The sequence below is a fragment of the Malaclemys terrapin genome, chromosome 3 (assembly GCF_027887155.1).
Source record: "Malaclemys terrapin pileata isolate rMalTer1 chromosome 3, rMalTer1.hap1, whole genome shotgun sequence".
Classification (NCBI taxonomy): Eukaryota; Metazoa; Chordata; order Testudines; family Emydidae; genus Malaclemys; species Malaclemys terrapin.
Genome location: NC_071507.1, coordinates 3,499,838 through 3,512,706, shown reverse-complemented (window position 1 = coordinate 3,512,706; position 12,869 = coordinate 3,499,838). Strand labels below are relative to the sequence as shown.

At 49.7% G+C, this 12,869-nt stretch overlaps 1 protein-coding gene across 1 annotated transcript in view; it reads right to left on the bottom strand.

Annotated features, from left to right (window-relative positions):
* The window catches only part of PTK7 (protein tyrosine kinase 7 (inactive)), an 88,316-nt gene that overhangs the window by 40,362 nt on the left and 35,085 nt on the right, over nucleotides 1-12,869 (bottom strand). The window lies entirely within an intron of this gene.

The window sequence follows — 12,869 nt, the reverse complement described above, 5'->3', positions numbered from 1 at the left end:
AAATGCTCATTGATGTATGAAATTGGAGACAACTAGTATTGCTGAGCGGTGCTGAGAGGAGTCACATAACTGGAATGTTAAAATCACTGGCCACATCCTACCTAGAGAAAAAGGAGGGCCCTGAAACTCAATGCCCCTTCTCCACAGGCTGGGCCGGTAAAACTCCAAGTGGGTGTATCCTCTGCACATATTAGCTGTGATGCTCGTCAGAGTCACATGGACCTCCCAAGAGGGAGACTGCTGTCACCTCTCTGCTCCCTCCGCTGGTCTGACAATCGCAGCACCAGCCCTCCTAGGAAGGCAACACGCAGGAGAAGCTGGGCTGGAGCAAACGGTTGACATCTCCATCACAAGGCACTGGCTCTGCGGCCCCCAGTGGCCAATGTCTTTTAAAAACAGGCTCTGAGTGTACGGCTGAGAAGCCAGCTACATCTTCAGCCAGAGTTTAAAACAAAAACCACAACCACCAAACAGTCTTAGGCCTGGTCTACACCAGGGAGTTAGTTAGGTTGGTATAACAACATCGCTCAGGGGTGTGAAAATCACCCCCCCCCCCGAACAACAGTTAAACCAGCCTAACCCCTGGTTTAGAGAGGTCAGCAGGAGAATTCTCCCATCACCATAGCTACCCCCTCTCAGGGAAATGGAGTAGCTACACGGGTGGGAGAAGCCAATCTGTCGGCATAAGTAGCCTCTCCAGTGAAGCACTGCAGCATTTTAAGTGTAGACAAGCCCTTAGTTCCCATCAGTCTCTTCCAAGCTGCTCATTAAGACATGCTGTAAGCAATGTTTTTCCACGTCTCTCTACCTGCCTCATGCCCAGGATCTGTACCGAAGAACGGCTGTGCAGCCTTGAGCTGAATTTCTAACCAATTATTACAATAAAAAGAGAACAAAGCAATTATAGTTTCATGCCTGTAAACTGATCGCTGAAGACAAGGCTGAGGCAACCCACCCAGTAACGGTCATGGAAACAGCTGGCCTCCGGAAGGGTTCCTAGAGGAATTCCTTCAATACCACACTCAGCAGGGAAGCACAGGCAGTCTCCGCTGCACATGGTTAACATCACAAAACAGGCAGCCGCTGCTCACACATGCTCTCCTTCACTGCTGCATGATAACGCCCCCTCCAACTGTAACAATTGCCTCCAAAGAGCATTTCAATGTTGATCCTGTTACATAGAGCAACCTGAACACAAAAACCCTGCAGGAACCTTGGAGCAGGGAATGCACCTCCAGGAACCCCCTCACTGATGCAGTCTGAGCGACTAGCCCTTACCTTGCAGAGCTCTCTGCCCCAGCCACCCCTCAGGACCTGTTCCGTAGTATTCCTCCCGGCAAACAGTACCGCTTCCTCCACCTCCCTTCTCCAGGCAATCTTCCACGCTCCAAGGGCTGAGGCATTTTTCTTTAGTAAGCAGAAGCAGCCACATTAGGGCAGCAGCAGCACCTTCCATCTAAATTGCATCAAAACAATGTTCCCGCCACGGGAATCGGGCCAAGCGATGCAGGAAGTGCGGCTATGCCAACGAGACACTACCCCACGTCCTGTGTAACTGCAAGCCCCATTCCAGAGCCTGGCAGCTGCAACACAGCACCAGCCAAGATCACCCAGTCAGAGCCATCCCACCACCCATAGGGAAGGCTGCCGTAAACTCCGCCATCCCCGGAACCGACGGCCACCTGTGACCAGACATCATCACCACGGACGAGGACCGGAAGGAGATCATCATGGTGGATGTCACAGTGCTCTTCAAGAACAGGACCCCAGCCTTCCGCAGCACCCGAGCTCGAAAGCTGGAGAAATATGCCCCTCTGTCCAACACCTTGAGAGCTAAGGGTTACCAGGTTCAGTCAGAAGCATTGATCATTGGAGCCCTGGGCTCATGGGACCCCAATAACGAGCCAGTGTTGAGGGAACGCGGAATCGGTCAATGCTACGCTCGGCTGATGTGGCAATTCATGGTGTCGGACGCCCTCAGATGGTCAAGAGACACCTACCTAGAAATCATCACCGGACATCGGCAATACCGGGAGGGAGGAGCTGGAGTGCCGATGAGAAGTGCAGTGGGAAAAGTAACTGAAATACTTCCCTCACGGATTGTATTCTAAACGGACAACATACCCTAAATACTCAATTACTGGGAAACAATCTTCGATCATTGTTATATTTTGCTTTCCACAACCATATTGTACAACTTTTCATGAGTGATGTACCCGAATGCTTAGATGCTAATACCAAAACTGTATTCTTAAATTTAGTCACCTAAATGTGGGTTATTGCTGATTATGCACTATATGTATCATATCACTTTTCAAAACTAACTTTGTATTTGTGGACAATCTAAGCACTATCCCCACATGTACAGACACACTTTTCTTAACCTGTGTACTATACAACATTTTAACATTAGCTTTAATAAAATTTTTAAATTGGGCTGTTAGAAAGGCTCCTGTCCTAATAGTACCCACCCACCACCAGATAAAGAGACAGATCTTAAGATTTTTAAAGAAAACTTTGATGGTGTTCTCTCTGGCAAGAAATCACTTATCAACCGTTGTGACTGTGAAATCTCTACTTCTATTGTTTGGCCTTTACAGTCCCCACTTCTGTAGGGTCTGTCTCGTTCTTTAATTGGTTCTGTCTGTTGTGTAACTAATTTTTTACAATATTTAAATCAACTAAGATGGTGGGATGTGATTGGTTAAAGAATTGTTTTGTAATAGGCTAGGACTGGGGGGACATACTGGTTTGTAGGACTTCAGTTTACAATGATTGGTTACGGGACAGCTAAGCAGGACCCAACTTTCACTCACTGTATAAACTGGGGTCCAAAAGGAACTACAGGACACAGCTCCAAGATCAGAGCTGCCAGACCTCAACACGCTGCCAACCACACTGCGCAGAAGCTGGAGGAGCCCAGGACGACCTGATCCTGACTGGCCACCAGGAAAGGTTCATCTGCCGTATTGGCAGTGGTGCGCATTGTATGCTTAGCGTGTGTATTCTGTCTGGTAACTGTTAATAAACAGAGGTTAAGGATATTACTGTGTAAGGCTCGTTCACTGGTAAAAGGCCCCGCAAACCCACAGAAGATTATGCCCTGAGCCTACGGAAGGGTAAAAGTGAGGTGCCCTAGAGTGTGCAGGTAACAACACCACCCCATGCGTGGCGTGACCTCCAAAATCAGTGTGCCAAGCCCTGACCCTTTCCCCATTCAGATCTCTCCTACAGACTCACTTCCCTCTGCAAAAGCCACAGAGACTAACCCGGCTCAATCTCACATTGCTTCCAGGAGAGCATTTCAATCTAAGCCAACGGCATCCTTCATGTCCCTGCACATCTCATCTTTGCCCGCAAGATGACATACTGAGCAGGGGACTCTCTCCCTGTCTCCAGATGCATGCTGCATGGCAGAACATAGGGTGGCACCCCAAGGACAAACAGCTATGGAAGTAACATTCCGGCAAATCCACCATAACGAAGGGAAAAGCCAAAGGGAGACAAGGAGGGGAGATTATACGCGTCTGCCAGACCAACTGGCCAGCAGCTGCACTGTGCAGCAGCCTGGCATGACAGCAGAGCCTGGCAGCCCGGTGAGAACAGTTGCAAGTGCCCCAACCTGTCACAACAGCGTGAACGATCAGAGAAAATGTTTCCCCCATTGGCAGTGTGCAGGGCCCACACGAGGGCTTGGTGAGATGCCCTCAGGGAGAGAGGACCACAATATACAAAGGCTTTGTGATGCAGTTACCATTCCCAAAGCTGACCAGAGATGACTAATCCCCACATCCTCCTGATGGTTTCCTCAGGCATCCCCAAGCAGGGAGGCAAAGGAACAGGGCATCGGGGGTTAACGGCTAATTAAACAAATCTCCTTGAAGAGATCCCGTTTGGTGGAGCTACTCACTGCTAAGCCGCAGCAGACAGACAGTTTTAACGGGCAATGCATTATTATTTCACAGCCCAGACCAACACCCAGAGAAACCCCCAGTGGCACAGGGGAGCTTGTCTCACAGCCAAGGATTTGCGACGCAGCAGAACAGCCCCAGCTCGTGTCCCATGGAAAGGCAACCCTCTTTCAAACACAGCCAAAGAGCCATCTTGCCCCAGGCTTGGGGGAGAGGGTTCAGACCGAGTGTCTTGGCTCCAGGCAGACAATCTCTGCCTGAGCTGCTAACCATGTTTTTCACCCCACCACGTCACCTGCAAAGGTGTGTGCTGGGGCAGGGAGAAGAGGAGGGTTAAGTAAAATATCCCTTCAGGAGTCTAACGCCTCTGCAGATCTACCAGCCAACAAGAGGAGCTGCCTAAGCAGAACAACTGGTTTGAGCGTTGGCCTGCTGAACCCAGGGTTGTGGGTTCAGTCCTTGAGGGGGCCACTTAGGGATCTGGGGCAAAATCAGTACTTGGTCCTGCTAGTGAAGGCAGGGGGCTGGACGCAATGACCTTTCAAGGTCCCTTCCAGTTCTAGGAGATGGGATATCTCCATTATTAATAATTAATAACTGGCCTCCATCCTGAAACTGTATGTCACTGCTACTGCGTGGGCTGCCCCAGGGCCTGGGCTGCCTCCCAAACCTGCTCTCCATGCTCTCTAAGCCAACCAAGCCCAGGAAAGGAGGTGCCAAGCATCCCCAGGTCAATGACGATGTTCTCCCAGAGATGCCTCCGGTACACTCAGCCACAGGCATCTTCAGTACTTCGAGCGCAGGAGTGTCTGCCACGGAGAGAGATTCCCAAGGCATGATCCTGCTCGTCTTCTCCAACACCCAGTTCCTGGGGAAGCAGAGCATGGTCACCCTGTGTGCTGGGAGGCCCAGAAGTGGGATGCCACTGAACACGCAGAGCTTTAGGGCTGGCTTCCCGTTTACACTAATCTGGCAGTGTGAACCGGGTGCACGTTACAGAGTGGTTGCAGAGCAGCATAAAGGGGCAGTGACAGAAACGGAGATCAGGCCGCCAGGGCTCTGCTGAACAAACAGCTAGTTTCCTTCAGGGTTCAGCATCCCACGAAAGGCAAGAGAAGGGCTGAGAGCTTGCAGGGACCCAGGGGTGGCCGTACTTTCCCCTCAAAAGGTTCTCTCGATCACACAACAGATCCCGAAACTTGCAGCATGCAGGCCTGAGTGTCTTCCTCTGGCAGCTGTTCTCATTACTGCCTTCCACCTTAATCCAGTGCCAGGCCTCCCACCCACTACAGAGAAGGACAGTGAATGCGTTCGGCTTCCAGGAGCAGAGAACTGAGGAACAGGTACATACTAATATAGGGCTGATGGTAGCTGATACAGTCTTAATAATGTACAACTTCCAGACAGCACCAATCTGCCCGGCTGACTTTGGCAGGGTCTGGTGCAGCCAATCTCATGGGCAGAGATTGGGAGAAAGTGTTAATTTTGTCCCTCTGAGGCAGACACTTATGCTCTACCTTGGGGTGGCCCGTCCCTCCAGAGTTTGGTCCAGACTCTTAGATGAGCAAAGCAAGACTGGAAAGGACCAACATCTCCAAGCTGGAAGCCTTGCAGTCTCTTAAAACATTTGCTTCTATGTCACTAAGATGGGGAGCATGGGCCTTTCAGGTGCTGGCTTGTGGCTTTCTACTCCCAACCTCCAGTCTCAGGAGGACTGGACTCCTCAAAGTGCTTTTGGTGGTACTCTCCTGGTGTCTCCAGAATATCTCCACATGCAGAGCACCCTGGGAGTGAGGCGCACCTACTGCACTGAACCTTGGAGTGACATGATCTGTTTGAAGCACTGGAGGCTTGGACTCTCTTGCAGCACAAACCTCAAGAAGCAAATGGATGTGACAAAGCTACCTGATCCAACACACATGGGGTCTGAAATTCTGAGCCGACTCAGTTCAGCTTTTGCAGAAGCTTTCGTAGTTCAATGCATGGGGCACACAGAGTGCCACAGAGGACACCTCATTAGACTCTTCACAAAGTCCCAGCCGACATGCCCCTTCCCGGAACAGGGGCTGCTTCAGAAGTGCCCCAGCCCCACCACAAGCAGATTTCTGCTACACCTCGCAACTCTGATACTTGAGCTCTACTCCCAGCATAAAAGAAGGGGGCTTCTTCAAGGGCTTCCGCACTGACTTATGAACCAAATCAAGTTGCTTCAGAGGAGGGGATGTAAAGCCAAACGTGCTACCTTCAGCCCTGACAGCCTGACGAGATCACTGCAGATCCAGATGCCCTATGTTCCTCTCTTCGCAAGGCAAAACTTACAGCCAGCATGTCAAGCTAATGTGATGCCAATTTTTAAAAAGGGCTCCAGAGGTGACCCCAGCAATGACAGACCGGTAAGCCTGACTTCAGTACCAGGCAGGCTGGTTGAAACTATAGTAAAGAACAAAATTGTCAGACATATAGATGAACATAATTTGTTGGGGAAATGTCAACATGATTTTTGTAAAGGGAAATCATGCCTCACCAATCTACTAGAATTCCTTGAGGGGGTCAACAAGCATGTGGACGAGGGGGATTCAGTGGATATAACATACTTAGATTTTCAGAAAGCCTTTGACAAGGTCCCTCAGAAAGGCTCTTAAGCAAAGTAAGCACTCATGGGATAAGAGGGAAGGTTCTCTCCTGGATTGGTAACTGGTTAAAAGATAGGAAACAAAGGGTAGGAATAAATGGTCAGTTTTCAGAACGGAGAGAGGTAAATAGTGGTGTCCCTGAGGGGTCTGTACCGGGGCCAGTCCTATTCAACATATTAATAAATGGATCTGGAAAAAGGGGTAAACAGTGAGGTAGCAAAATTTGCAGATGATACAAAACTACTCAAGATAGTTAAGTCCCAAGCAGACTGCAAAGAGCTACAAAAGGATCTCACAACAAAATAGCAGATGAAATTCAATGTTGATAAATGCAAAGTAATGCACATTGGAAAACATAATTCCAACTGTACATATAAAATGATGGGTCTAAATTAGCTGTTACCACTCAAGAAAGAGATCTTGGAGTCATTGTGGATAGTTCTCTGAAAACATCCACTCAATGTGCAGCGGCAGTCAAAAAAGCCAACAGAATGTTGGGAATCATTAAGAAAGGGTATGGAACGGCTGCCATATGAGGAGAAATTAATAAGACTGGACTGTTCAGCTTGGAAAAGAGACGACTAAGGGGGGATATGATAGAGGTTTATAAAATCATGACTGGTGTGGAGAAAGTAAATAAAGAAGCGTTATTTACTCCTTCTTATAACACACCAACTAGGGGTCACCAAATGATATTAATAGGCAGCAGGTTTAAAACAAACAAAAGGAAGTATTTTTTCCACACAATTCACCGTCAACCTGTGGAACTCCTTGCCAGATGATGTTCTGAAGGCCAAGACTAAAACAGGTTTAAAAAAAGTTCATGGAGGATAGTCCATCAATGGCTATTAGCCAGGATGGACAGGGATGGTGTCCGTATCCTCTGTTTGCCAGAAGCTGGGAATGGGCGACAGGGGATGGATCACTTGATGATTAACTGTTCTGTTCATTCCCCCTGGGGCACCTGGCATTGGCCATTGTCAGAAAACAGGATACTGGGCTAGGTGGACCTTTGATCTGACCCAGTATGGCCATTCTTATGTTCTCATGTCATTTTGCTTTTGGTCTTTGATTCTTGAGGTCACTGTCCTGTTTCAGCTCTGCCGTGGATAAGCCTGAAAGTGGGGCGAGGAGACAAGACAAAAACCTGTGACAGGAAAAGACAAGACCGGATACCAAGTGAAACCAGAATTGGTGTGAGGGCCCCAGAAGAAACATGAACGTTCCAGATGGGATAACATGTATCCTGTGTTTTAAACAAGGACTTTGCAATGATCTCAGGAAATAAACAGTCGCCAGAAAGGAAAATGGAGGAAGTGGAGGAAGATGCTGCATAAAGGGCAGTCAGAGAGTAGAGCACCTCACTCTCTGCAGGAGGCTCCCACAGCCCAAGGGGGCAGGCGTGTACCTTCTGCCGGTGAGGCAGTCTACTGGCCCGGAACCTCCCTGTGGAGCGTTGCTAGCCTGCTGAGAAAGCACAGAGCCTACAGGGTAAAGCTACTTGACTTGCCTGCAGAGAAACCAGGGTTTGTACCCAAGTGAATCAAGATCAATACCTCATACATCAAACCAGGATGTGCCCATTAAGTCGTCTCCTTTCAGGTCACATAAAAGGATGAGCGCTGAAAATGCTTTTGGTTATTCAAAGCCAGCTCGGACGCTGCACGGTGCGAACACCCCAGAACGTAACAACAGTGACACACACAATTTCACAACTGCACAGTTCTGGCCAATTGTTTAACATTCTCCTGTTCATGCAGAACTGCCTCACTGGGAGACAATGGGAAAATCAGAACCAAGCCAATAAAGCACCCAGGGGTTACCTCCAGCAAATGAGAACTGTGGCCAGCTGGAGCATGGAAACGTCTGCTACAAGGCTGTAAAGACAAAGGGGAAAGAGAAGGGAAGAGAAAGGGGACAGGAAGCATGAATGCAATCAATGCGTGTGAATCAATCCAACTGTTTCATCTGGCTGGCTGTGCTGTCTTGCGATCTGCCAGCAGAGGAGCGGATGTACCAAAAGCACGCACAGAGTGCAAGCATGGTCAGAGGAACCGGCAGCCATCTGCTGCCAGGACCCTTAGCCGCTCTAGAAAATCTGTCCAGAGCTCTAGTCTAAAAGCACATGAACAGTGAATCTGAGACAGCACCTTCCTCCAATTGAGCAGCCCCATTTAGCTACATCAGCTGTGTCTTCTGGGGAACACAGTGTGGTGCTGGTCCTCAGGCACATTTGAAACTAGGCCAAGAGGAACCTAATTTGAGACTATCGTGTGTCGCTGAGAAAGCTTTGCACTGATTAAAAGGGGCTGTTTCCTCTGTGTTCTTGTCAGGTCAGTAACTTCCTGGAGTCTTATAATGTGCATTAGGCAAGGAAGGTTTAGCTACATGCACAACACCAAACACACACACAGCTGCATCTTCCTGGAAGGAGGGGGCAGGGAGAGACGAGGCTGCTACCTGTCCCATTTCCAGTTTCGCTCTGGGTCCGTTTGCAGTCCCCTGCTGCTAGGGTCCAGGTCTGGAACCACGCCACGCTCCATGCTTCACAGATAAGTCAACTGCACAAAGAGCTGACAAACAAAGGGGCCCAATGGAGCTATGAAGGGAGCAGCTACTAGTCTTCTGGAAAAGAATGTCCTTCACCAATCTGCTGCACTTCTCCAGCTTTTAAATCAGTGCCACTGGGAAGCAGGCTGGGCTAACGGGCAGGCAAGGCCAGAGTTCAGTATAAAAAACAGGCAGAACTCCCCCTCCTCCCCCCCCCCCCCCCGCTGCCCCCAATCCATTCAGGCTCTCTCTAGCTGAAAGGGCAATTCCCTACCCCATTCTGCACCTCACCTTTAAAATAACCCAGCTGTTCCTGGTTGAGCCATCAAGGACATTCAGAATGTAAACATGCCAATTAGCTGTGACACTTGTCAAACACGGAGACGCCAGGCCAATCTAACTCTTTCATGCTTGGGGTGGTAAACGTAACCTTTGTTTTCAATTCCCCGCCTCGGGAACACGGATTTTAAATGAATATTTTATTTACGGCTCCCCCCGAAGTCATGGATACGTATTTACAACTGTAACTCTCACTTAACAACATGTCTGGAAATGTAGTGCTAGGGTCAGGCAGGCTTAACGGGAAGCCAGAAGGACCCATCTGGCTGCGCCTCAGAGAGGGTTACAGGGCCTCGGAGAAAAGCCTCTTCCACTTGCAGAGATTCCAAAAGGAGACTTCTGGATCTCGGTGACAGCTGCAGGGATTCGCCACTGAATTCCTGAACACAGCTGCTCCATTGTACCTTGGCTGCGAGCAACTGCCTCTTCTCTGCTTACCAAACTCAAAATCCAGGGGAGATCAGCTCTCGGATTAACTAGCTGGCTGCTTTTACCCACTGCCATCGCTTCCAAAACTCCAGGCTAGGGGAGGCCATTCAGAATGGCTTGTTGCCACTCTGACTTTGCAGAGCCATGCGCGCTAAACTCTGAGACCAACTCCTGCGTGCACACGGTGCTGGTGAATGGCCTACGCTCAGCTCCAGGCTAGGATGCCTGCAAGTCTCTTGAGTATGTACCAGGCTCTATTTCCTGTCCCTGGTTATTTTGCAGGATGCACACCGTAGCACTCGCCACAGAAAGTCTACATCCCACACTTAAGCAAGAAGCACCATCTACAACAGACACTAGATGCTGGTCAGTTCCAGCATGGGATGCTAGGCTGGAGGCTAGAAACACTGATAAAGTTGAACCCGGGAAGTGCTTGGGACACAAAGGGAAGAGAAGCCCACCTCTTGAGAAATTCACTACACTTTTCACAGTTCCCTCACCCCATACAGCTTCTTTCCCTTGCCTGAGCTACAACTCAGATCCTCATGGAAGGCAGGCATCTAAATACCCTCGAGGATCTGGGCCTCAGTCCCTACAGCACAGGAGACCAAACAAAACCTTTCTACCACAAATCTGGGAAGACCCTGATCCCATCGGTCAGTGCCACCTGCCCCAATCCCCTGGGGAACTTGGGACCACGCTTTCCCTTGCTGAAGAGAGGGGAGAGGCAGGATGCAGCTCCTCGAGTGCAATATTCAAACAGAAGCACCCAAGCAACACTACTGATCAGCTTCCTTTGAGCTCTAGAGGGGGAATCCCTCCTCACCGGAGTGTGCTGGCAGCGCGTACAGGAAGGCACCGGTGAGACCTCCTCTCAAATACCGTGTACAGTTCCGGGCACCCATGTTCAAGAAAGATGCCCGATTGCGGGAATTCTCTCGCCCAACCTATCCCCACGTCCATGTACGAGTACGTGATGGAGAGGATCAATAGCTGTCCATTCACTGCCAGGCTTGAGTTCCAGTCTGGACACCCGTGTGAAATGAGCTTCGATAGGTCTCTGTAAACGTGGGGCTGCCCACGGGTTTCTCCACTGGTACCTTGCTGATTTGCTAAAGGGCGTCCGCATGCTGTCAGGCAGGTTCTACCAGGTCTCCTCTTGTCTGAGGGGTGTAGCTGCGTGGGAGGGCTGGTGAAGAGACATGGGTTCCGGCCGTCCAGCCCCTGAGAGCAGTGCCTTGCAGTGCTCAGGGTCTGGATAAGAGCTAGCTGGCTAAGGGTCAAACAGATAAGGCCAAGGCAATGTGGATTTATCGTTATTAAGCATTTCTATTGGGGTAGTGTCCAAAGGCCTCAGGCAGATTTGGGGCCCCACTGTGCAGTGTGCTGCACAAACATGGTGTCCCCTCAACTGACTCTATGAAAGAGTAGCACGGGGCATATAGGAACTGCCAGACTGGGAAAGACCAGAGGGCCACCAAGAGGCAGTGTGTTTTATTAGCTATCCCTTTCTTAATGATTCCCAACATGCTGTTCGCTTTTTTGGACTGTCGCTGCACGTTGAGCGGATGTTTTCAGAGAACTATCCACAATGACTCCAAGATCCCTCTCTTGAGTGGTAGCAGCTAATTTACAAATTTCTAATCTGCATTGCTTTGCATTTGTCAGTACTGAATTTCACCCACCATTGTGCTGCCCATTCTCCTCAATTAGTGAGGTCCACTGATGCTCCTCACATCTTCCCTGGTCTAAACTACCCTAGACATAATTGCAAGTTTTCCCCCCACTGTTCACTGGCTTTTCCTGATCATTAATACAATGGATGCAGTCCAAGTCTCCATGAAGTTATTAGCTCTATCAGCTGCTTTGAGACAACTGATCACAAGAGGCTCCGATGTGCCTGCAGAGCTTGGCAGGAGCGGACAGGGCTGTGTTTCAGTAACTGTTCTTTTTGCCTTGGAAAGATCATAACAAGTAATTGTGGGGAACTGTCCCTTTTCCTTCAGAGTTCTCCAGCGTGGGTGGAGTGCTGCAGGGAGCTGCTCGGTCCCCCTCCTGTTCCACATATGGGGGCAGTAGGAGGCGTGAGCTTTTCACTATGCTGACACCCAGTCAATGTATGTCTGTCTCCTCCGATTCAGCCAGGGGGGCTCTAGGCCTCAGCCAGCATCTACTTGAGATTGGGGCACAGATAAGAGTGAGCTGGCTGAAGATTACACTGGGGTGAGGAAGGAGGGAGGAGGAAAACAGCTGGAGGCAATCCCTTTGATCACCAAAGTTCACAACTGGAGGACTCCAGAATCCAGCCGCAGCTGGATGGTCATATTACAGCACCAACCCAGACAGCTTTTCACCATCGGCATCTGGAGATCGAAGCTGGCACAGAAGCCATCACACACGCCCCCATGCTTTGAGATCGACACTGGCTGCCCACTGGTCTCCAGGTGGAGTGTACGGCTAGGACTTAAAGCCTTAAATGAGCAGGGACCTCCCTAACCGAGCATGCCTCTCCCTGTGATAGCCTATCACAAGGAAAACTGAGCCATGACTCCTTAGCCAGTTTCTGATCGACGACACGGCTTTGTCCTTTGGCCCTGGACTACCTAGTTTCTTCAGGTCTGCTCGACATGCAGCTATTGCACCTGTGTAAATTGATTAAGAAAACACCTTAGTTAAAGCAGTACAATTTGGGGGTTAGCCTCTTGCAAGGAATTTTGTCACAGCAGTTTTGAAAGCCTAAATAAATGGTCAGGCAGTTCTCCTTTACCCACTCTCTTCTCTAGACAGGCAAAGATTCTAGCAGATGAGTCAGACACGGTTTGCGTTGCAAAAGCTGTGCTAGTTTGTCCCTATCATATTGTGAACTTCCCGGTTTTAAAATTCTGTTTTTGATGATAATTTCAGCCAACTGACTGGGTACAGCAGTACGGCTCACCTGACCGGAATTCTCCGGGCCTCCCCCAGCAACCCCAGGCAGATAAAAGAAAGGAGGGGCAGGTGTCCTGCT